Source organism: Salmo salar, chromosome 24 (genome assembly GCF_965601325.2).
Source record: "Salmo salar chromosome 24, fSalSal1, whole genome shotgun sequence".
NCBI classification, from domain to species: domain Eukaryota; kingdom Metazoa; phylum Chordata; class Actinopteri; order Salmoniformes; family Salmonidae; genus Salmo; species Salmo salar.
The window spans coordinates 40,955,486-40,981,500 of NC_138314.1; the positions used below are offsets into that span (position 1 = coordinate 40,955,486).

General features: G+C 43.7%; 1 protein-coding gene across 7 annotated transcripts in view; it reads right to left on the reverse strand.

The window, feature by feature from the left end:
- The window catches only part of pdlim5a (PDZ and LIM domain 5a), a 146,811-nt gene that overhangs the window by 97,493 nt on the left and 23,303 nt on the right, over positions 1-26,015 (reverse strand). The gene's annotated exons all lie outside the window — the stretch shown is intronic.

Sequence of the window (26,015 nt, forward strand, 5' to 3'; positions counted from 1 at the left end):
ATTTCAACCCTTCTGCATGGTTATATGATAAGCCAGCATGCAAACAAAGTGAAATTATACCACTTAGATTCCAACAGAAAAGGCTCTAATTTGAAACAGCTTTTAAAAACACAAAATAACATTTGGGAAGGCCTTAAATAACAGCACAGTCTTATAAAATGGTGGCAATGAATGTTTCACAGCCACAAACACAATAGCATCACTCTAGTATTGAAGTCAATGCTGTTCGCCATATGGTCGATGAACCATGATATAACTGGGGTTACCACTTGAAAAACGGTTCCCAATTGGCAGAAATTATTAGTTGGCATTGGTTGGTGAGAGCAAACAAATTCTTGACATAGTTACATCTTCAATTCAAATTGTCTTTTCCTTTTGCTCTTCATGAGAAAGTCATTTTAGCACAATTAAACAAGATTGCTGTTGAAAATTAGTATGTGGTAACAAATAAATAATACACGTGCCCCAAGCCTTGATTCTGTTACTGTAAATATACACCCATGATATAAACAACCTCCGAGACTACATTTGCGTGTATACTGTACGCAAAAAACGTTGTCCTGTACTGCCTGTAGCCTCATAGAGCATGCTGTTGTCAGAGCAGGAAGAGATTAAGTTTAGTTTATTTATATGTATGACAATATTACATGTCACAATATTCTGTGTTTTAATGATGTTGTGGGCTGTAAATTTTTGCTTCCGGGTTTGGAGCGAGTAGTCGTGCTGCACTTCGCTCCGCAGGTAATATTACATTTCATTACATTACAACGGTTTGATTTGTTTGATCTGAGCAATTTTTTAGCTAGCTACATAGCTGTCTTTGTATCAAAGATAATTGTGTAGTTTAGAGTAATTATCGAGGTTAGCTAGCCAGCTATTTTCGTCCGCGGTGACGCCGTTCTCCAAACTTAGTCAACACTGCTAGCTAGCCAACTTCTTCCGACTAGCAGCACTGTAGAAACTAATACATTACAACGGAACGATTTGATTAGTGTAGTGTTAGCTAGCTACATAGTTGTCTTTGCTGTCTTTGTATCTAAGATAATTGTGTAGTTTAGAGTGATTATCGAGGTTAGCTAGCCAGCTATTTTCGTCCGCCGCGACGCCGTTCTCCAGACTTAGTCAACACACCTAGTCAACATCAAACCCACTGCTAGCTAGCCAACCTTTACCGACAAGCAGCACTGTAGAAACTAATACATTACAACGGAACGATTTGATTAATGTAGTGTTAGCTAGCTACATAGTTGTCTTTGTCGTAGTTTGATAATTGTGTAGTTTAGAATAATTATCGAGGTTAGCTAGCCAGCTATTTTCGTCCCCCGCGACGCCATTTTCCAAACCTAGCCAACTATTACCGACGAGCAGCATTGTAGAAACTAAATACATTACAAAGGAACGTCTCGATTAGTGTTATGTTAGCTAGCTACATAGTTGCCTTTGTATCATGATTAACCTGTTAGGGCTAGGGGGCAGTATTGACACGGCTGGATAAAAAACATACCCGATTTAATCTGGTTACCACTCCTACCCAGTAACTAGAATATGCATATACTTATTACATATGGATAGAAAACACCCTAAAGTTTCTAAAACTGTTTGAATGGTGTCTGTGAGTATAACAGAACTCAAATGGCAGGTCAAAACCTGAGAGATTCCTTTACAGGAAGTGGCCTGTCTGACCATTTCTGGAACTTCTTTGCCATCTCTATCTTTTACTAAGGATCTCTGCTCTAACGTGACACTTCCTACGTCGTCCATAGGCGCTCAGAGCCCGGAAAAACCTGAATGTCGTCATCCCAGCCCCAGGCTGAAACACATTATCGCCTTTCTCAAGTGGCCGATCAAGGGACTCTGGGCTTAGGCGCGTGACCTGACCGCCCCCGTCTTTGTGATTTTTTCCTCTGTTTGCCGAAAAGGAGATTCCCGGTCGGAATATTATCGCTTTTCTACGAGAAAAATGGCATAAAAATTGATTTTAAACAGCGGTTGACATGCTTCGAAGTACGGTAATGGAATATTTAGAATTTTTTTGTCACGAATTGCGCCATGCGCACGACCCTTCTTTACCATTTCGGATAGTGTCTGGAACGCACGAACAAAACGCCGCTATTCGGATATAACGATGGATTATTTTGGACCAAACCAACATTTGTTATTGAAGTAGCAGTCCTGGGAGTGCATTCTGACGAAGACAACAAAAGGTAATCAAACTTTTATAATAGTAAATATGATTATGGTGAGTGCTAAACTTGCCGGGTGTCTAAATAGCTAGCCCGTGATGCCTGGGCTATGTACTTAGAATATTGCAAAATGTGCTTTCACCAAAAAGCTATTTTAAAATCGGACATATCGAGTGCATAGAGGAGGTCTGTATCTATAATTCTTAAAATAATTGTTATGCTTTTTGTGAACGTTTATCGTGAGTAATTTAGTAAAATGTTAGCGAATTCCCCGGAAGTTTGCGGGGGGTATGCTAGTTCTGAACGTCACATGCTAATGTCAAAAGCTGGTTTTTGATATAAATATGAACTTGATTGAACAAAACATGCATGTATTGTATAACATAATGTCCTAGGGTTGTCATCTGATGAAGATCATCAAAGGTTAGTGCTGCATTTAGCTGTCTTCTGGGTTTTTGTGACATTATATGCTAGCTTGAAAAATGGGTGTCTGATTATTTCTGGCTTGGTACTCTGCTGACATAATCTAATGTTTTGCTTTTGTTGTAAAGCCTTTTTGAAATCGGACAGTGTGGTTAGATTAACGAGAGTCTTGTCTTTAAATAGCTGTAAAATAGTCATATGTTTGAGAAATTGAAGTAATAGGATTTTGAAGGTTTTGAAAATCGCGCCACAGGCTTCAAGTGGCTGTTACGTAGGTGGGACGAATTCGTCCCGCCTAGCCCAGAGAGGTTATTAAGGTGTAGTACTGAAACTATCGAGGTTACCTAGCCAGCTACACTTTCAAACAAAGTCAACAACGCAGCCACTGCTAGCTAGCCTACTTCACCAGCCAGCAGTACTGTATAATTTTAGTCATTTTAGTCAATAAGATTTTTGCAACGTAAATGTAACTTTCTGAACATTCGAGACGTGTAGTCCACTTGTCATTCCAATCTCCTTTGCATTAGCGTAGCCTCTTCTGTAGCCTGTCAACTATGTGTCTGTCTATCCCTGTTCTCTCCCCTCTGCACTGGCCATACAAACGCTTCACACCGCGTGGCCGCTGCCACTCTAACCTCGTGGTCCCAGCGCGCACGACCCACGTGGAGTTCCAGGTCTCCGGCAGCCTCTGGAACTGCCGGTCTGCGGCCAACAAGGCAGAGTTCATCTCAGCCTATACTACCCTCCAGTCCCTCGACTTCTTGGCGCTGACGGAAACATGGATTACCACAGATAACACTGCTACTCCTACTGCTCTCTCCTCGTCTGCCCACGTGTTCTCGCATACCCCGAGAGCATCTGGCCAGCGGGGTGGTGGCACTGGAATCCTCATCTCTCCCAAGTGGACATTCTCTCTTTCTCCCCTGACCCATCTGTCTATCGCCTCCTTTGAATTCCATGCTGTCACAGTTACCAGCCCTTTCAAGCTTAACATCCTTATCATTTATCGCTCTCCAGGTTCCCTTGGAGAGTTCATCAATGAGCTTGACGCCTTGATAAGTTCCTTTCCTAAGGATGGCTCACCTCTCACAGTTCTGGGTGACTTTAACCTCCCCACGTCTACCTTTGACTCATTCCTCTCTGCCTCCTTCTTTCCACTCCTCTCCTCTTTTGACCTCACCCTCTCACCTTCCCCCCCTACTCACAAGGCAGCCAATACGCTTGACCTCATCTTTACTAGATGCTGTTCTTCCACTAATCTCATTGCAACTCCCCTCCAAGTCTCCGACCACTACCTTGTATCCTTTTCCCTCTCGCTCTCCTCCAACACTTCTCACTCTGCCCCTACTTGGATGGTATTACGCCGTCGCAACCTTCGCTCTCTCTCTCCCGCTACTCTCTCCTCTTCCATCCTATCATCTCTTCCCTCTGCTCAAACCTTCTCCAACCTATCTCCTGATTCTGCCTCCTCAACCCTCCTCTCCTCCCTTTCTGTATCCTTTGACTCTCTATGTCCCCTATCCTCCAGGCCGGCTCAGTCCTCCCCTCCTGCTCCGTGGCTCGACGACTCATCGCAAGCTCACAGAACAGGGCTCCGGGCAGCCGAGCGGAAATGGAGGAAAACTAGCCTCCCTGCGGACCTGGCATCCTTTCACTCCCTCCTCTCTACATTTTCCTCTTCTGTTTCTGCTGCTAAAGCCACTTTCTACCACTCTAAATTCCAAGCATCTGCCTCTAACCCTAGGAAGCTCTTTGCCACCTTCTCCTCCCTCCTGAATCCTCCTCCCCCTCCCCCCCCCCCCCTCCTCCCTCTCTGCGGATGACTTCGTCAACCATTTTGAAAAGAAGGTCGACGACATCCGATCCTCGTTTGTTAAGTCAAATGACACCGCTGGTCCTGCTCACACTGCCCTACCCTGTGCTTTGACCTCTTTCTCCCCTCTCTCTCCAGATGAAATCTCGTGTCTTGTGACGGCCGGCCGCCCAACAACCTGCCCGCTTGACCCTATCCCCTCATCTCTTCTCCAGACCATTTCCAGAGACCTTCTCCCTTACCTCACCTCGCTCATCAACTGATCCTTGACCGCTGGCTACGTCCCTTCCGTCTTCAAGACAGCGAGAGTTGCACCCCTTCTGAAAAAACCTACACTCGATCCCTCCGATGTCAACAACTACAGACCAACTACAGACCTTCTTTCTTTTCTCTCCAAAACTCTTGAACGTGCCGTCCTTGGCCAGCTCTATTGCTATCTCTCTCAGAATGACCTTCTTGATCCAAATCAGTCAGGTTTCAAGACTGGTCATTCAACTGAGACTGCTCTTCTCTGTGTCACGGAGGCTCTCCGCACTGCTAAAGCTAACTCTCTCTCCTCTGCTCTCATCCTTCTAGACCTATCTGCTGCCTTTGATACTGTGAACCACCAGATCCTCCTCTCCACCCTCTCCGAGTTGGGCATCTCCGGCGGGGCCCACGCTTGGATTGCGTCCTACCTGACAGGTCACTCCTACCAGGTGGCGTGGCGAGAATCTGTCTCCGCATCACGGGCTCTCACCACTGGTGTCCCCCAGGGCTCTGTTCCAGGCCCTCTCCTATTCTCGCTATACACCAAGTCACTTGGCTCTGTCATATCCTCACATGGTCTCTCCTATCATTGCTATGCAGACGACACACAATTAATCTTCTCCTTTCCCCCTTCTGATAACCAGGTGGCGAATCGCATCTCTGCATGTCTGGCAGACATATCAGTGTGGATGACGGATCACCACCTCAAACTGAACCTCGGCAAGACGGAGCTGCTTTTCCTCCCGGGGAAGGACTGCCCGCTCCATGATCTCGCCATCACGGTTGACAACTCCATTGTGTCCTCCTCCCAGAGTGCTAAGAACCTTGGCGTGACCCTGGACAACACCCTGTCGTTCTCCACTAACATCAAGGCGGTGACCCGATCCTGTAGGTTCATGCTCTACAACATTCGCAGAGTACGACCCTGCCTCACACAGGAAGCGGCGCAGGTCCTAATCCAGGCACTTGTCATCTCCCGTCTGGATTACTGCAACTCGCTGTTGGCTGGGCTCCCTGCCTGTACCATTAAACCCCTACAACTCATCCAGAACGCCGCAGCCCGTCTGGTGTTCAACCTTCCCAAGTTCTCTCACGTCACCCCGCTCCTCCGCTCTCTCCACTGGCTTCCAGTTGAAGCTCGCATCCGCTACAAGACCATGGTGCTTGCCTACGGAGCCGTGAGGGGAACGGCACCTCCGTACCTTCAGGCTCTGATCAGTCCCTACACCCAAACGAGGGCACTGCGTTCATCCACCTCTGGCCAACTGGCCCCCCTACCTCTGAGGAAGCACAGTTCCCGCTCAGCCGGGTCAAAACTGTTCGCTGCTCTGGCACCCCTATGGTGGAACAAGCTCCCTCACGACGCCAGGACAGCGGAGTCAATCACCACCTTCCGGAGACACCTGAAACCCCACCTCTTTAAGGAATACCTAGGATAGGATAAAGTAATCCTTATAACCACCCCCCCCCCCCTAAAAGATTTAGATGCACTATTGTAAAGTGGTTGTTCCACTGGATATCATAAGGTGAATGCACCAATTTGTAAGTCGCTCTGGATAAGAGCGTCTGCTAAATGACTTAAATGTAAAAAATGTAAATGTAAATGTAAATGCCAAAACGAATTTCCCAAGTAGGGGACAATAAAGGTTTTCTAATCAAATCTAGACAGCCATTCCCAACTGTTCATCCTCTTCAATATCCATCTGCTCTTACACTCTGCTCAAACCAACTGACGACTGACTCAGTGGTATCTCATGACTGCCTAAACCCAGTCGCTGATGAGGTTATTTGTACCGAGAATAACTATTGACTAACTATCATCGGTCATATGTATAAAGAGTCAGAATGCTGTTCTAGAATGAGATCCACCCTCCCCCAGTCCATGTAATCATATTTGGTATGAGCTAAAAGGCACAACTGATCCCAGATCAGCACTCCTATGCTGAGAAGCTTCTGGAATCCAGGCCCTACTCTCCAGTTAACTTACTGTCCCTTTGACATGATATTAACAAATGGCTCATAGTGTAGCTGGAACATGATAAGGACTGTTTGCTTGGACAACACATTCTCAACAGAGTTCTGGAAGAGGAGGAAGTCATACAGGCGAAACCATGTTCTCATGACGATCAAGCTACTGTGTTGCCATGGGAAACTGACACATACTGGTTGTACTTCAAAATGGCACCTTATTCATTATATACTGCACTACATGTGACCAGAGCTGGAGATGCACCCAGTGAAGCGTTTGTCTTGACAAAATATAATGGTTCCTCTATTCACTCTGAGATGCATTTCAGCACACAGTTTATACAAAACATGGTTAACGGTTCTAAAGTAAATCTAAACAGATTTTTGAATGACAGTACATTCCCAGATCATACCATTGCAGTCACATGCAGTACTTGAGGTTGTGGTTAAACCCAGTATTATGGACATTTGCTTCTTTTGACACCATGAAGAGAAGCCACAGGGACCCCATCATAGACAGTGTGTTCCCTTGGGCAGATGGGAACAGTACTGAGGAAGGGATATATCTGGTCATGTGTGGTAGCCTGAGAGACAGACACTGTGTGTGTGTGTGTGTGTGTGTGTGTGTGTGTGTGTGTGTGTGTGTGTGTGTGTGTGTGTGTGTGTGTGTGTGTGTGTGTGTGTGTGTGTGTGTGTGTGTGTGGACGTGTTAAAATATACTTGTTGGGACCATTTTGTTAGTTAGGTTTTGGGGTTAAGGTTAGGGTTAGGGTTAAGGTTAGGGTTAAGGTTAGGGTTAGAGTTAAGGTTAAGGTTAAGGTTAGGGTTAGGTTTAGGGTTAAGGTTAGGGTTAAGGTTAGGGTTAGGTTTAGGGTTAAGGTTAAGGTTAGGGTTAGGGTTAAGGTTAGGGTTAAGGTTAGGGTTAGAGTTAAGGTTAAGGTTAAGGTTAGGGTTAGGTTTAGGGTTAAGGTTAGGGTTAGAGTTAAGGTTAGGGTTAGGGTTAGGGTTAAGGTTAGGGTTAGGGTTAAGATTAGGGTTAGGGTTAAGATTAGGGTTAGGGTAAATAGATTTTGAATGTGTGTGTGTTCTCTCTATTTCTACAGAGTGAGTGAGTGAGTGAGTGAGTGAGTGAGTGAGTGAGTGAGTGAGTGAGTGAGTGAGTGAGTGAGTGAGTGAGTGAATGAATGGGTTAGTGAGAGTTCCTGTGTCTGTACAGTACGAGAGTCTTCTCTAATCCTGCCTGGTGCGGGGTAGGGCTGATGCTCAGTGAGGCACTGCGGTAAGGAACTAGCAGCTGGACAGAAAGTAATAATGAAGGGCTTCACCACCAGGATTAGAACAAAGCTCTGTGGCTCCTGCCTTTTATAGTCATATTAGGGCATCACACGCAACATCACTCATCACTCCATATACACAGTCTAAGCACCACCCTTTGGTCTCCACATAGGGGAGTACAAGGGGGCAGGCAGGCAGAGCATGGGTACTGGATGTGTGGTGGGGGGGTGGGGGGGTTTCTTTAAGGGTCTCTGACTCTTTTCTAACTGCTTGGAGCCCTTGAAGAACAAATGTTTAGGACGAGACACCAAATCCATTATTTCCCCTCTTATTATCACCCAAACCAACACTTCCCCTCTTATTATCACCCATCTCCTCCCCTCCATTTTCCTCTCCTCTCCTCTCCTCTCCTCTCCTCTCCTCTCCTCTCCTCTCCTCTCCTCTCCTCTCCTCTCCTCTCCTCCTCTCCTCTCCTCTCCTCTCCTCTCCTCTCCTCTCCTCTCCCCTATACTGAAAACACTATAGTCGTTCATGTTAATGAAGGTCCACAGGTCATAAAAGCGAAAAGGAAATATGATGGTACTGAGTAACACTTTATGAAACCCCTGTTGTTCTAATTGGTCCAGTGGCTAAATTCCAAGTACGTATGCATGTAGGGTTACTTCTTCTGACGATAGTCCTTTATATGACCACACACACACCACACACACCACACACACCACACACACCACACACACACACACACACACACACACACCACACACACCACACACACCACACACACACACACACACACACACACACACACACACACACACACACACACACACACGCACACACGCATGGAGTAAACCATACGTAATTGTAGTAACTGCAACAATATGCAGAGAGGCTGTGTGTGTGCGTGCATACTGTATGTGCAGTATGGTCATGTAAGAACGATAGGCGAGCACATAGTTCTGGGTAGTGTGTCTGTCTGTGTTCCACTCTGAACAGATCTCATTGCTAATTGTCTCCATGTGGTTCTCTGGTAGTTTTTATGACACTATTAGCCACAGTAAACACAGCCAATCAGAGGAAAAACAAGGCCCAAAAGTGCTAATCTAATTGGAGTCAAACTGCTTACATAAAGATGTGTGTGTGTGTGTGTGTGTGTGTGTGTGTGTGTGTGTGTGTGTGTGTGTGTGTGTGTGTGTGTGTGTGTGTGTGTGTGTGTGTGTGTGTGTGTGTGTGTGTGTGTGTGTGTGCTTGTATTACTATCCTAGTGGGGGAAAAGGCTATTTTACGCTAGGTTAGGGTTAGGGTTAGAATTAGGGTTATGGTTAGAATTAGGGTTAGGGGTTAGGTTTAGGGGTTAGGGAAAATGTTGAATGGATCATTTTTTGGGGGTCCCCATAAGGTTAGTAAAACATGCTGTGTTTGTGTGGAGTGTGTGCGTGTGTGTGTTTGCGTGTGTGTGTTTGCGTGTGTGTGTGTGTGTGTATGTGTGGTGTGTGTGTGTGTGTGCGCAGGCATTGAATTCTTATGCGTGAGTACATTTGTGTATGCATTTGTGCGTGAGTGTTCATGCACATGTGCATCTGTGTGTGTGGGGGTGTGTATTCAAAACCAATGTGTTGATCAGCCGTTAAAACCGAGGTCAATTAAACACAATGATATAATTGAGTGTCTCCTTAGGAGCAGAAAGACGCGGTACAATGGAGCCACACGTACAACACCTCACCTCATTCAGTGGCCTGAGAAAGGAAGCCAGCTCAACCAGAGTCAGTGGAGTTTGTAAGACAGAAGTCAGACTCAAACTTGACACTCCAAGAAAGAAGAAGAAAGCTCCTACTGTCAAAACTCTCCGAAAAAAAGGGTTCCAAAAGGGTTCTTCGGCTGTCCCCTTAGGAGAACCCTTTTTTTTGGTTCCAGGTCATACTCTTTTTGGTTCCATGCAGAACCCCTTTGGGTTCCATGTACAACCCTCTGTAGAAAGGCCTCTACATGGAACCGCCCAAAAGGGTTCTACCTGGAACCAAAAGGGGTTCTTCAAATGGTTATACTATGGGGACAGCCGAAGAATCCTTTTAGGTTCTAGAGAGCACCTTTTATTCTAAGACTGTAGTACTGGGGAGCATGGGAAAAGAGACAGAAAGATTGGGAGAATAAGATACATTCCTGGTCTACTTTAGAGAGATGGTGGTGGACTGATTCTTCTCTCCAAACATCCAGATTAAAGTGTTGTGGGTCTGTTTAAAACCCTAGTGATCAAATGTTCAAAACGTTTGCCACTACTTCTACTAAACCTCAATATGTGTCTTGCCAACACAAATAGATCCATTACCAGGCTAGGACAGATATTAGAGACACTAGAAGGCTCTATCTGTGTGTCACGCCCTGACCCTTTTATTCTCTATTTGGTTAGGTCAGGGTGTGACTAGGGTGGGAAATCTATGTTTTCTATTTCTTTGTTGGCCGGGTATGGTTCTCAATCAGAGGCAGCTGTCTATCGTTGTCTCTGACTGGGGATCATACTTAGGCAGCCTTTTTTCCCACCTTAGTTTGTGGGATCTTGTTTTTGGTACTGTGCTGTATGCCCTACTGAACGTTACGTTTTCGTTTGTATTTGTTTTGTTTCGGTGTTCATTTAATACATTTGAAGATGTACGCCTACCACGCTGCACCTTGGTCCAATCCTTCCATCGACGAGCGTAACACTGTGTCCCATATGCAGTAGCGATGCGTGGGTTAAATCCGTTGTTTGATCTATAACCTGTTAATTAATACGCCTAGCGACCGTGATATAGGCCTAAAGGCTGAGACAAAAAGAAGACACAGTGGCAGAATAAATTCAACCACACCTGTGTTTTATCACAACCTCTGTCCAGTGAAGCCCACAAAGTATATTGCATGTACAGTAACATACAGTTACATGACCTGCAGCATGGTCAAGCAAGGTAATGTTTCCAACATTTTTGGACCACTAAACAACTATTGATTTAGAACCCCGGAGAGTTATCGCACAAATCAAAGAAAACAGCAGCTGCCTCCACTATTCCAGCACCATTTCAACTTCATCTAATCACCACTGCTTAGTCTAATACAGTGACAACTAAAAGATACCAAAAACTATTTATTCCAATCAAAATAAGCTAAAAGATGTGGCTCTCCATGGTTCTGATTTCTGTGTGTGTATTCGTGCTAGTAGAAAAACATGTTGACACACCCTGCTACTTGTAGAGAAACGTCAATGCCATCCTCCTCTCTTTCACGTTGCCTAAACGGTCTATCACCCTGTCATACAGTACAAGCATTTATTTTTTGTTGTCCTAGGCTACTTGGCTAAAATGCTTGATCGCTAGCCTAACTTCCATTCATTCATGAGCAACTTTAGCTAGTTAACATGAGCCTTCTACATCTAGCTACATGTTGAACTTCCATCCTCTCAGGCCAGGGGCACAACAATGTATGAATTAATGGTTGGATCCGAATCGCCGTTATAATCTTTGGCTAGTACGGAGAATTAAGTAAAACCACAAGTCCATCATCATCCATGGCTACTTTAGGAAAGGGACAATTTTAGCTAGCTAGCCACTGGAGGACAACAACACAACGAGATGCAACAATTCAAGTTGTTCAACGCTACGAGCGGCAACAATGCCATACTCGTTTGGACCAGACAGCATCAGATAGATGGCCTACAAGTAGAGACAGAGCGGCGCTGTTTCACTGGCTTGGATGCTTTCTCCTGTGAGATACATTCAGCCTCTTGCGAATTGAAGGAAAATAAAACACAGAAAGAAGTAAGAACAATAATTGTGTGTTTAAAAAAATAAATAATATTGGTCTGTTTTTTGGGGGAAGCCTGGCTTTCCTTGGCCTCCATGAATACAGACCAACGCCCAAATGCCACCCTATTCTCTACATTGTGCACTACTTTTGACGAGGGCCCATAGGGATCTGGTCAAAAGTAATGCTCCAGTCAGTGCTCTGCTGGGCCTCTGGCAGGGTTCCATGGAGGCAACAGTAAACAGTCCTCCTAAATAACTAACACTATCCAGGAGAACATGTGCCAGACGTTCCCCCCAGAGGAGGCCACACACCAACCCAGTCCTGGGAACAGCAGGACATCCGCTAACACTTCACCACTGTTTTGTATTCACATAAATACATCTGGAGAATGTGACCTCGGATCAGTTGATCTCATATGTACAATAGATAGATGACCAATAGAGATAGGAAGAGAGGGGAGGGGGGGGGGGGGGGGGGGGGAGGTTGAAACTAAATGAGGCAAAGTAGTCTAAGGGAGGTAAGGTTTGTGATTAATTATTGTAAGGTTCCTTGTTTGACCTGCCACTCAGGTATTCATATTGTATGGGGTGTTACTCACACAAAAAAAGTTCAATATATTAACATGCATACAGTACAACCAATACAACCAAATAATAACTGGAAACTCCCATGGTACATAAATAGTGAGTTTTACATTTTCAGCTATAGATGGATATCAGTGACATGTTTTACTCTGTACATAAAGGACAGTCATATGCTGATCAGCTGGAAAGAAGGATACGTGTACTTTATCCATTATTTTTAGGAATGTGTTCAAAACAATCACAGGGATTTTCTTGGAAACGTTCATTTAAGTTGCATATAAATCAACGTCGCAAACTAACCCAAGGGTGGAATCCTACTTTTATTAAAATGTCCAAACATGAATTTTGTTGGCAGCTTAAACTTGCCCAGTGCTAAGAACCGTGTGGGGTTTCAACACATATGAGACGAAGTAGTGGACAAGCAGATGTTCCCCATCACACTTTAGTAAGTAAAGCTAAGGAATAGTAAACACAGATGACCCTGTTTTTGTGTGTGTGACAGTTTACCCACCCTTAGCTAAAAGAATGCATTGAAAGTATAAGGAGCGTTATTCTTTACACCACGACCGGTGATCAGAGTTTACCCTATTTTACCACTACATCACTACCTGCAATCAAATCATGTTATCATTTATAAGCCCTCCAAAAAATTATTTTTAACAAGAGTTAAAATAATAAAATATTCCCAAAAGCTGCAAAACAGCAGTTAAAGCTTAAAGTCCATAGCAACTCAGAAACAGAAACATAACAAACATGCTGCCGACAGAGAGGGAAGCTCACCTCAAGCAGCACCACGCATGGAGCCATCAATGGCACATCATAAAATTACCAAATTAAGGTTTCATTAAAATACTGCACTGTGAGAGGTAAATGAGAATCAGTATGGATGACAGAGCTACAACCTAACATCGAAATAAAGGTGCAGCTCAAACATTGGCCACATCCCAAATAGCACCCTATTCCCGGTATTGTGCCATGGGCCCTGGTCAAAAGTAGTGTGCCATCTGGGACGTTTTACAAGTGTGCGACAAATAAGGCACTACCCCTCATCCAAAGACACAAAATGGATGTAGGGAAACCATAATAGAAGTTGGTATGTAGCCCAGGCTCCACCTGTATTGCATTATGATAGGCTGGCTCAAGTTCATCTCTCTTTGACCGGATCAAACCTGTTCTATGAGGGTTTTATCTGCCTGGCTGTACTGTAGGTCTCATCAAGACTGAAATGGGCTGCTACTGTTAGTACCTTCTCTGATAATACTAACAGAAAGCACTAACAAAAGTTATGTGTGGATTGGATTCTGTTGTTGTCGTTCTTGTTTACATCATTGGCGTGTGCCTAACTGCCAGTGACTTTTTCTTTGTTAAAATGCAGTCAAACACCTTGGCCCATAGGCATAAAACTTAATGATTAGAATTACTTCTGAATGAAAAAAAAATCTACAAATAATCTCTGAATTATGTCATTTTCCTCCTAAAATCCTTTATTCATACAGGCCCTTGTTTCTATATTAGGGCTGTTAGGACCTCCATTCAATCCAGATCCCCTGGGACCTGAGAGAACTCAACACATTTCCTCTAACTAAAGACAAACTATGAACGATCATTATCATCATAGTATTTGACATTATACTATTATCAAACCAAAGTTTAGCTAGGAGCTACAAACAGGGAGACTGTGTCTGTTGGCGCCATCTTGTTACCTTTCTATATACTATGATTCTTTTTATATAACATCATTCTGTTAGGCAAAATCAATTCAGATGGCCTCAAATTATACCATGGTCAAATCCCCAAGGCCAATTCCTGTTCTAGTTGGGTCCTCCTGGTGACTATCTCAGTTGCCCCTAGACGCTGATCTTGGATTAGTTGTGTATTTTTCCCACTATTGTTTAAGGTTAGGAATGGTGGAGGAGTGGCTGATCCTAGATCTGTACCTAGGGGAAACCCCAGAGCGCTTATCTCACTGTTAGCTGGCCTACATTGGGGGGGAAAAGTATTTGATCCCCTGCTGATTTTGTACGTTTGCCCACTGATAAAGAAAGGATCAGTCTATAATTTTAATGGTAGGTTTATTTGAACAGTGAGAGACAGAATAACAACAAAAATATCCAGAAAAACGCATGTCAAAAATGTTATAAATTGATTTGCATTTTAATGAGGGAAATAAGTATTTGACCCCCTCTCAATCAGAATGATTTCTGGCTCCCAGGTGTCTTTTATACAGGTAACGAGCTGAGATTAGGAGCACACTCTTAAAGGGAGTGCTCCTAACCGCAGCTTGTTACCTGTAAAAAAGACACCTGTCCACAGAAGCAATCAATCAATCAGATTCCAAACTCTCCACCATGGAAAAGACCAAAGAGCTCTCCAAGGATGTCAGGGACAAGATTGTAGACCTACACAAGGCTGGAATGGGCTACAAGACCATCGCCAAGCAGCTTGGTGAGAAGGTGACAACATTTGGTGCGATTATTCGCAAATGGAAGAAACACAAAAGAACTGTCAATATCCCTCGGCCTGGGGCTCCATGCAAGATCTCACCTTGTGGAGTTGCAATGATCATGAGAACGGTGAGGAATCAGCCCAGAACTACACGGGAGGATATTGTCAATGATCTCAAAGCAGCTGAGACCATAGTCACCAAGAAAACAATTGGTAACACACTACGCCGTGAAGGACTGAAATCCTGCAGCGCCCGCAAGGTACCCCTGCTCAAGAATACATATACATGCCCGTCTGAAGTTTGCCAATGAACATCTGAATGATTCAGAGGACAACTGGTGAAAGTGTTGTGGTCAGATTAGACCAAAATAGAGCTCTTTGGCATCAACTCAACTCGCCATGTTTGGAGGAGGACCCCAAGTACACCATCTCCACCGTCAAACATGGAGGTGGAAACATTATGCTTTGGGGGTGTTTTTCTGCTAAGGGGACAGGACAACTTCACCGCATCAAATGGACGATGGACGGGGCCATGTACCGTCAAATCTTGGGTGAGAACATCCTTCCCTCAGCCAGGGCATTGAAAATGGGTCGTGGATGGGTATTCCAGCATGACAATGGCCCAAAACACACGGCCAAGGCAACAAAGGAGTGGCTCAAGAAAAAGCACATTAAGGTCCTGGAGTGGCCTAGCCAGTCTCCAGACCTTAATCCCATAGAAAATCTGTGGAGGGAGCTGAAGGTTCGAGTTGCCAAACGTCAGCCTCGAAACCTTAATGACTTGGAGAAGATCTGCAAAGAGGAGTGGGACAAAATCCCTCCTGAGATGTGTGCAAACCTGGTGGCCAACTACAAGAAACGTCTGACCTCTGTGATTGCCAACAAGGGTTTTGCCACCAAGTACTAAGTCATGTTTTGCAGAGGGGTCAAATACTTATTTCCCTCATTAAAATGCAAATCATTTTATAACATTTTTGACATGCGTTTATCTTGATTTTTTTGTTGTTATTCTGTCTCTCACTGTTCAAATAAACCTACCATTAAAATTATAAACTGATCATTTCTTTGTAAGTGGGCAAACGTACAAAATCAGCAGGGGATCAAATACTTTTTCCCCCCACTGTATGTGCAAGTCAACAACACAAAGATACTTTAGAGCAATAGCACTGTGCCACTATAGAAGCCCCTACAATCACCACTGCCATCACTGTGGGGTGTGTGTATTGTGTATATTGTCTGTATTGTGTGTACTGTGTGTATTGTGTGTATTGTGTGTACTGCTGTGACATGGTTAGATATCACATGTCAGATATTACTCAGCCCCTGTAACCTGTAACCCATTTACAGGGGCTGAGTCACTGGCTTACTGGTGCTCTTCCATGCCGTCCCCAGGAGGGGTGCGTCACTTGAGTGGGTTGAGTCACTGACGTGATCTTCCTGTCCGGGTTGGCGCCCCCCCATATATCTGGAGTATTTCTCCTGTCTTATCCAGTGTTCTGTGAGATTTAAGTATACTCTCTCTAATTCTCTCTCTCTTTCTGTTTTTTTTTCCTAGCCACCGTGCTTCTACACCTGCATTGCTTGCTGTTTGGGGTTTTAGGCTGGGTTTGTGACGTCAGCTGATGTAAGAAGGGCTTTATAAATCAATTTGATAGATTGATTGAGATATTACTGCAGTGTTGGAGCTAGAAACACAAGCATTTCGCTACACCCGCAATAACATCTGCTAAACACGTGTATGTGACCAGTAAAATTTGATTTGATTTGATTTTTGGGACAGGGGTTCTCAAAGTGAGGTACTGCATGGAGTCTGCAGCACCTCACTTTTTTACATTTAATTTGTTGAATGAATAAAGTAACAACAACAGATTAAACAAATTGTGGCCAAGGAATAAGTTTAGAGGGTGTAATACAATACAATACAATGTAATATTATGGGCCTGCGAGGCTGTATACTGGTATCCACAGTACACATTTTTTCACCTCAATACTTATTGTATCCCCCCCAAAAAATATAACTAAAATCAATGTAAATAGTCCGGGTGGCCATTTGATTAATTGTTCAGCAGTCTTATGGCTTGGGGGTAGAAGTTGTTAACAATCCTTTTGGTCCTAGACTTGGCGCTCCGGTACCGCTTGCCGTGCGGTAGCAGGGAGAACAGTCTACGACTAGGGTGACTGGAGTCTTTGACAATCTTTTGAGCCTTCCTCTGAAGTTTACATACACTTAGGTTGGAGTCATTAAAACTTGTTTTTCAACCACTCCACAAATTTCTTTTTAACAAACTATAGTTTTAGCAAGTCGTTTAGGACATCTACTTTGTGCATGACACAAGTCATTTTTCCAACAATTGTTTACAGACAGATTATTTTACTCACAATTCCAGTGTGTACCTGTGGATGTATTTCAAGGCCTACCTTCAAACTCAGTGCCTCTTTGGATGACATCATGGGAAAATCAAAAGAAATCAGCCAAGACCTCAGAATATAAATTGAAGACCTCTACAAGTCTGATTCATCCTTGGGAGCAATTTCCAAACGCCTGAAGGTACCATGTTCATCTTTACAAACAATAGTACGCAAGTATAAACACCATGGGACCACGCAGCCGTCATACCGCTCAGGAAGGAGACACGTTCTGTCTTCTAGAGATGAACGTACTTTGGTGCGAAAAGTGCAAATCAATCCCAGAACAACAGCAAAGGACTGTGTGAAGATGCTGGAGGAAACAGGTACAAAAGTATCTATATCCACGGAAAAACGAGTCCTATATCGACATAACCTGAAAGGCCGCTCAGCAAGGAAGAAGCCATTGCTCCAAAATGGCCATAAAAAAGCCAGTCTACAGTTTGCAACTGCACATGGGGACAAAGATCGTACCTTTTGGAGAAATGTCCTCTGGTCTGATGAAACAAAAATAGAACTGTTTGGCCATAATGACCATCGTTATGTTTGGAGGAAAAAGGGGGAGGCTTGCAAGCCAAAGAACACCATCCCAACCGTGAATCACGGGGGTGGCAGCATCATGTTGTGGGGGTGCTTTGCTGCAAGAGGGACTGGTGTACTTCACAAAATAGATGGCATCATGAGAATGGAAAATTATGTGGATATATTGAAGCAACATCTCAAGACATCAGTCAGGAAGTTAAAGCTTGGTCGCAAATGGGTCTTCCAAATGGACAATGACCCCAAGCATACTTCCAAAGTTGTGGCAAAATGGCTTAAGGACAACAAAGTCAAGGTATTGGAGTGGCCATCACAAAGCCCTGACCTCAATCCTATAGAAAATTTGTGGGCAGAACTGAAAAAGCGTGTGCGAGCAAGGAGGCCTACAAACCTGACTCAGTTACACCAGCTCTGTCAGGAGGAATGGGACAAAATTCCCCCAACTTATTGTGGGAATCTTGTGGAAGGCTACCTGAAATGTTTGACCCAAGTTAAACAATGTAAAGGCAATGCTACCAAATACTAATTGAGCGTATTTAAACTTCTGACCCACTGGGAATGCGATGAAAGAAATAAAAGCTGAAATAAATCATTCTCTCTACTATTATTATGACATTTCACATTCTTAAAATAAAGTGGTGATCTTAACTGACCTAAGACAGGGAATTTTTACTTGGATTAAATGTCAGGAATTGTGAAAAACTGAGTTTAAATGCATTTGGCTAAGGTGTATGTAAACTTCCAACTTCAACTGTAGATGCTGGATGGCAGGAAGCTTTGCCCCAGTGATGTACTGGGCCGTACGCACTACTCTCTGTAGTGTCTTACGGTCGGATGCCAAGCAGTTGCCACACCAGGTGTTGATTCAACAGCTCAGGATGCTCTCGATGGTGCAGCTGTAGAACTTTTTGAGGATCTGGGGACCTATACCAAATCTTTTCAGTCTCCTGAGGGGGAAAAGGTGTTGTCGTGCCCTCTTCACAACTGTCTATGTGTGTTTGGACCATAATAGTTGGTTGGTGATGTGGTCACCAAGTAACTTGAAACTCTCGACCCGCTCCACTTCAGCCCTGTCAATGTTAATGCGGGCCTGTTCGGCCCTCTGTTTCCTATAGTCCACGATCAGCTCCTTTGTCTTGCTCACATTGAGGGAGAGGTTGTTGTTCTGGCACCACACTGCCAGGTCTCTGACCTCCTCCCTATAGGCTGTCTCATTGTTGTCGGTGATCAGGCCGACCTCTGTTGTGTCATCAGCAAACTTAATGATGGTGTTGGAGTTGTTCTTGGCCACACAGTCATGGGTGAACAAGGAGTACAGGAGGAGACTAAGCACGCACTGCTGAGGGGCCTCTGTGTTGAGGATCAGCGTGGCAGATGTGTTGTTACCTACCCTTACCACCTGGGATCGGCCCGTCAGGAAGCCTAGGATCCAGTTGCAGAGGGAGGTGTTTAGTCCCAGGGTCCTTAGCTTAGTGATGAGCTTTGTGGGCACTATGGTTTTGAACGCTAAGCTGTAATCAATTAACTGCATTCTCACATAGGTGTTTATTTTGTCCAGGTGGGAATGGGCAGTGTGGAGTGCAATTGAGATTGCGTCATCTGTGGATCTGTTGGCATGATGGTGTTGATGTGAGCCATGACCAGCCTTTCAAAGTACTTCATGGCTACCGACGTGAGTGCTATGGGGTGGTAATCATTTAGGCAGGTTATCTTCGCTTTCTTGGGCACAGGGACTATGGAGGTCTATTTGAAACATGTAGGTATTACAGACTCGGTCAGGGAGAGGTTTAAAATGTCAGTAAAGCCAGTCGGTCTGCACATGCTTTGAGTACATGTCCTGGTAATCCGTCTGGCCCCACAGCTTTGTGAATGTTGACCTGTTAAAAGGTCTTGCTCACATCGGCTACGGAGAGTGTGATCACACAGTCGTCCGGAACAGCTGGTGCTCTCATGCATGCATCAGTTTTCCTTGCCTGGAAGCGAGCATAAAAGGCATTTAGCTCGTCTGGTAGGCTCGCATCTCTGGTCAGCTCACGGCTGGGTTTCCCTTTTTAATATCTTTCAGTATGATCTACAGCTTATCATGAGGTATTCTACCTCAGGCGAGCAATACCTCGAGACTTCTTTAATATTAGACATCGCGCACCAGCAGTTATTAACAAATAGACACACACCCCTGCCCTTCGTCTTACCAGAGGTAGCTGCTCTGTCTTGCCGATGCACAGAGAAGCCAGCCAGCTCTATATTATCCGTGTCGTAGTTCAGCCACGTCTCGGTGAAACATAAGATACAGTTTTTAACATCCCGTTGGTAGGATAGTCTTAATCATAAATTGTATAGTTTGTTTTCCAATGATTGCACATTGGCCAATAATACGGAGGGTAGTGGTGGTTTACCTAATCGTCGGAGAATTCTTACAAGGCACCCCGCTCTCCGCTCCCCTTTTCTCTGTCTTTTTCACGCTGATGACGGGGATTTGGACCTTGTCTTGACAAAGCAGTATATCCTTCGCGTCGGACTCATTCAAGAAAAAAATCTTCTTCCAGTTCGAGGTGAGTAATCGCTGTTCTGATGTCCAGAAGTTTTTTCCGGTCATAAGACATTATGTACAAAATGAGTTACAAACAATGTGAAAAAACAAACAAAATAGCACAGGTGGTTATGAGCCCATAAAATGGCAGCAATCCCCTTCCCATTGTTATTGTAAAGAGGAAACGTCTAGGAGCAAAAACGGCTCAGCTGCGACGTGGTAGTCCGCACAAGCTCACAGAATGGACCACCAAATCGTCCGTCCTCGATTGCAACACTCACTACTGAGTTCAAAACTGCCTTTGGGAGCAACTTCAGCACAAGAACTGTTTGTTGGGAGCTTAATGAAATTGGTTTCCATGAACGAGTGGTGTAAAGCTCGCCGCCATTGGCCTCTGGAGCAGTGAAAACGAGTTCTCTGGAGTGATGAACCGCGCCACACCATCTGGCAGTCCAACAAACAAATCTTTGTGACAACCGTTTGGCGAAAGCCCATTCCTTTTTCAGCATGACAATGCCCCTGTGCACAAAGCGAGGTCCTTACAGAAATAGTTTGTCAAGAACGGTGAGGAAGAAATTGACTGGCCTGCATAGAGCCCTGACCTCAACCCCATCAAACACCTTTGGGATGAACTGGAACGCCGACATCGAGCCAGGCATAATCGCCCAACATCAGTGCCCGACCTCACTAATGCTCTTGTGGCTGAATGAAAGCAAGTCTCCGCAGCAATGTTCAAACATCTAGTGGAAATCATTCCCAGAAGAGTGGAGGCTGTTATAACAGCAAAGGGGGGACCAACTCCATATTAATACCCATGATTTTGGAATGAGATGTTCGACGAGCAGGTGTCCACATACATTTGGTCACGCAGTGTATGTAAATGACATATTTTCGTATTTCGTTTACAATAGATTTGAAAATTAAAAAAACAAACATGTTTTCACTTTGTCATTATGGGGTATTGTGTGTAGATTGGGTGAGGGAAAAAATCTATTTAATCAATTTTGAATTCAGGCTGTAACACAACAAAATGTGGATTAAGTCAAGGGGTGCGAATACTTTCTAAAGGCACAGTATAAACCAACTGAAATCACTTCCCTCCCATACAGGAATATGAACATATCCCATATCTGCCTTTCTCGTTTCCAATGATTGTACCATAAACATAGATGTTATACCATTAGGGAGTAGGCTTTTCCTTCTAATGTATTTGATTGAGTCTATTTAAACCAAATGCATTCAAGCGTATACAAGGTTATAAAGGGAAAAAAAGAGGGAAAGAATTTGATATTAAAACACGGCCTCAAGACTCTTTATATAGATGTGAGTAATCCGTCAGTAAGAATCTATATTGTGTTCTGAGGGTTTTAAAATCTCTGATACAAGCCAAAGACCGTTTTCATTGATTGAACATTCCTGTAACAAGCTGCTTTACCTGACGACTGACTCATTCAATACAACGCATCTGAAAATAACACGCTTTTTTCTCTACAGCTGTGTTGCATTGTCTTATAATTGGACCTGACATGCACTTAATAAAGAGACACAGCGAGAACTATGTTCCCATAGATACTTCACTGCAGGCTTTGCCAAAGCCACGGAAAGCCGCGGAACACTTTATATAACGTAATGTCTTGCAAACCAGATATAAAATCTGGCCCAGTGTTCAGACCAATGGTTTCTCCAAGTAAGGCTTCCAATTCAACCATAACCAGTGAGCTAATCTCAGCTGTTTTTGTTAAGCGTAGAAAGACAAGACAAAGCAGGTAAAGCATTTCACAGATTTTGATTTTTTTTTTTAAATAAGAATTGAGTAGGATCTTCATATCTCTATACACTAAGACCTGGGGAACCACATGAAACAGCATGTCAAGTAGAACATTGCTAACAGACATTCAGACACAGTGAATGAAGGCTTTGCTAACAGACATTCAGACACAGTGAATGAAGGCTTTGCTAACAGACATGCAGACACAGGGAATGAAGACTTTGCAGTAGCAGCATAATGGTGTCAGAGACCTAAAGAAAACAAGGCACCCATTTATTCACAAGTCTCTGGTACAACATTGCAAAACTAAATGACGCCAACCTAAAATAGTCATAACAACCCAGTGTTCACAGAATGATGGAGAAACCGAATGACAACATTGTCTGAGTGTGAAAGACAATGAAAAACAGTGTCTTTGGGACTGCACAGAGGCACTCGAGTGTAAGACTGTCACTCTGAGCCTCCCCAGAAACAGCAGGGAAAAAAATACATAATCTATAACTTGATACCTGCTGAGACTGATGAGTGATTTCATTGACACCTTGAGTACTGTTGCCTGAGTAGATTAGTGATGAGTGATTTTTACAGTATGACACCTTGAGTACTGTTGCCTGAGTAGATTAGTGATGAGTGATTTTTACAGTATGACACCTTGAGTACTGTTGCCTGAGTAGATTAGTGATGAGTGATTTTTACAGTATGACACCTTGAGTACTGTTGCCTGAGTAGATTAGTGATGAGTGATTTTTACAGTATGACACCTTGAGTACTGTTGCCTGAGTAGATTAGTGATGAGTGATTTTTACAGTATGACACCTTGAGTACTGTTGCCTGAGTAGATTAGTGATGAGTGATTTTTACAGTATGACACCTTGAGTACTGTTGCCTGAGTAGATTAGCTCCTCTGCATGGTTCCTGTATCAGCATGTGAGATGGCTAAAACAGGGGATTTTTATTTATTTATTATTATTTATTTTTTTATTTCACCTTTATTTAACCAGGTAGGCTAGTTGAGAACAAGTTCTCATTTGCAACTGCGACCTGGCTAAGATAAAGCAAAGCAGTTCGACACAAACAACAACACAGAGTTACACATGGAATAAACAAACATACAATCAATAATACAGTAGAAAAAGTCTATCGACAGCATGTGCAAATGAGGGAGGATAAGGGAGATAAGGCAATAAATAGGCCATGGTGGCGAATTAATTACAATATAGCAATTAAACACTGGAATGGTGGAATGTGCAGAAGATGAATGTGCAAGTAGAGATACTGGGGTGCAAAGGAGCAAGATAAATAAATAAATACAGTAGGGGATGAGGTAGATTGGATGGGATATTTACAGATGAGCTATGTACAGGTGCAGTGATCTGTGAGCTGCTCTGACAGCTGGTTCTTAAAGCTAGTGAGGGAGGTAAGAGTCTCCAGCTTTAGTGATTTTTGCAGTTCGGGATTTGCTGCTTGTCATCATCCTGCCTCCATCAGTAAAAGTTATTGTCTGTATCAGCACCCTATTCACTATATAGTGCACTACTTTTGACTAGGGCCCATAGGCCTCTGGTCAAAAGTAGTGCACAATAAAATATATTTAAAGGATTTAAATAAAATCAAACTTTATTTGTCACATGCTCCGAATACAACAAGTGTAGACCTTACCTTGAAATGCTGACTTACAAGCCCTTAACCAACAATGTTGCTCAAGAAAGAGTTAAGAAAATATTTACCAAATAAACTAAAGTAAAAAAAAAAAAAAAAAAGTAACACAATAAAATAACAATAACGAGGCTATTATACAGGGGGTACTGGTACAGAGTCAATGTGTGGGGGTTAAGGGTTAAGCGCCTCATCTAAACAGAATTAGTCTCTACGTTCTCAATTTTCATCTTATGTGCATACAGATGCTTTGAGACCGACCATACAAAGGTTCACAATGTCACAAACAGGTTCAATATTAACATTATTACGAGAGTAAAACACAACAGGACGCTCTGTTAAAGACTGATTTGTGTGTCTAAGTGATAAGCTGTTGTTTTGGCCTCAAACATGTTGGATTAATATAAATACTAAAGAGGGTAGGGCCTGTCAATCCAAATTCCCCTAAATACAGATCTAGGATCAGCTTTCCCTCCCCTAATACGAACCCAAACCATTATTGTGGGAAATTAAAAGCTGACCCCAGATCAGTTTCTAGAGACAACTCCAACCAACACTGGACAGACAGGGGTTGGTGTAACCCTGGAGAAAGCCTGTTCTCTTAGCTGGCACACAGTTGAGAAAGACAACAGTAAACGATGTGTCTCTAAAAAAGCTCCAGTAGCCAAAATGTCCACTTCAGTTCTCTTCCTGTGGCCTTGTTTCACATCACAGCTGTAACATGTTATTGACACCCCAAAAGCAACACCATCAATCTAGGCCTTTTTTTTTTTTTTGAGCTGTTGGTCTGGCAGAGTGACGAATGAATGATGCTCCCCACAGGCTTCACAGTTGAGACTGTGGCCATCGCAGTATTTGTAGGGACATTTAGAAATCTAACACAGCAGGTCTAGCCAAGCTTCTCTCCGTCAGCGTTCTCACCCCAGCTGTGCTACATCATTCCCTGTCAAGAGCAGAGTTCGAGTCCTGAAAGGCGTTCTTCTCTACTTAATATATGCTATCCTACTACGGTCTTATTAGTTGTCATCTCAAAATGATCTGGAGGAATTAACACATTTAAGTCAGCCAAAATATGCTACATATAGAGACATGACATATTATGAGCCTAATAATAAAACATTACACAGCCTCATAGAGTATACAGCCACAGTATTCTGTATTTCGTTTCTCCATTTTTTATACATTTTCACTTTGTCATTATGGGGTATTGTGATGTCATTATGGGGTATTGTGATTTCATTATGGGGTATTGTGATGTCATTAAGGGGTATTGTGATGTCATTATGGGGTATTGTGATGTCATTATGGGGTATTGTGTGTAGATGGATGAAAAAAAATCGACTTAATCTATTTTGAATTCAGGCTGTAACAACAAAATGTGCTATTAGTCAAGGGGTATGAATACTTCTGAAGGCGCTGTACATGCCTGTTACAAGTTATTAAGCATGTTAAGTGTTACTAAAATACTATTGTGAAACAGTGGAGGGGTGGGGGGTTGTTAAGTCATAGACAATGAGGTCAGAAAACAAGACAAGTGCTATTTCATTAAGGCACGGCAAAACAAGATTCATTGACGTATGGAGAGCTCAGAACAATGGCTGTTCTCGTCAATGGTCCGGCATCACCACTGGGGCTTCTAATAACCTATGCCCGTGGCTTTTTCCGAGAACCTCGACTGTAGTTATATTGGGAAGTGTCCATATCGGTTACTGTATGGAGTGCATCCCAAACGGCACCCTATTCCCTATATGTATGACCAGGGTCCATAGGGCTCTAGTCAAAAGTAGTGCACTAAATAGGGCATAGGGTACCGTTTGGGAGGCACCCATTGTCCTTTGGCCTCTCTTCGAGAAACTTTGATAGGTCCTTGTCGCTCTTCAGTGGTCAGAGGCTCCATCCACAGTCTTTAAATGGAATTGAATGGCTCGGTCTCTCGTGTGGTTTGTACCAAATGAAAACAATAGTGTTTATGGAGTATGAGTAATGTCTCGCAAGAGATGTAACAGAGGGAAACAGTTCAATTAGAGTGTTAGGTCATAGACTGGCATTACAGCGGGGCTCTCCAGCTCTCACCAGTTCTTATTCACCCTGACCCTCTTCTCTCCGCCACTCATTTCTATACCGTGGGAGGCGTGCATTACCAACATAGCATTAGACAACATATTGCCCATAGTCCAGGGGAGGCTGTTGAGGGGAGGACGGCTCCTAATAATGGCTGGAACGGAGCGAATGGAATGGCATCATGTGTTTGATACAATTCAACTCTATCTGCTCCAGCCATTGGGCTCCCGAGTGCTGCAAACAGTGTCACTACAGTCCCTGGTTCGAATCCAGGCAGTATCACATCCGGCCTGTGATTGGGAGTCCCATAGGGTGGTGCACAATTGGAACAGCGTCGCCA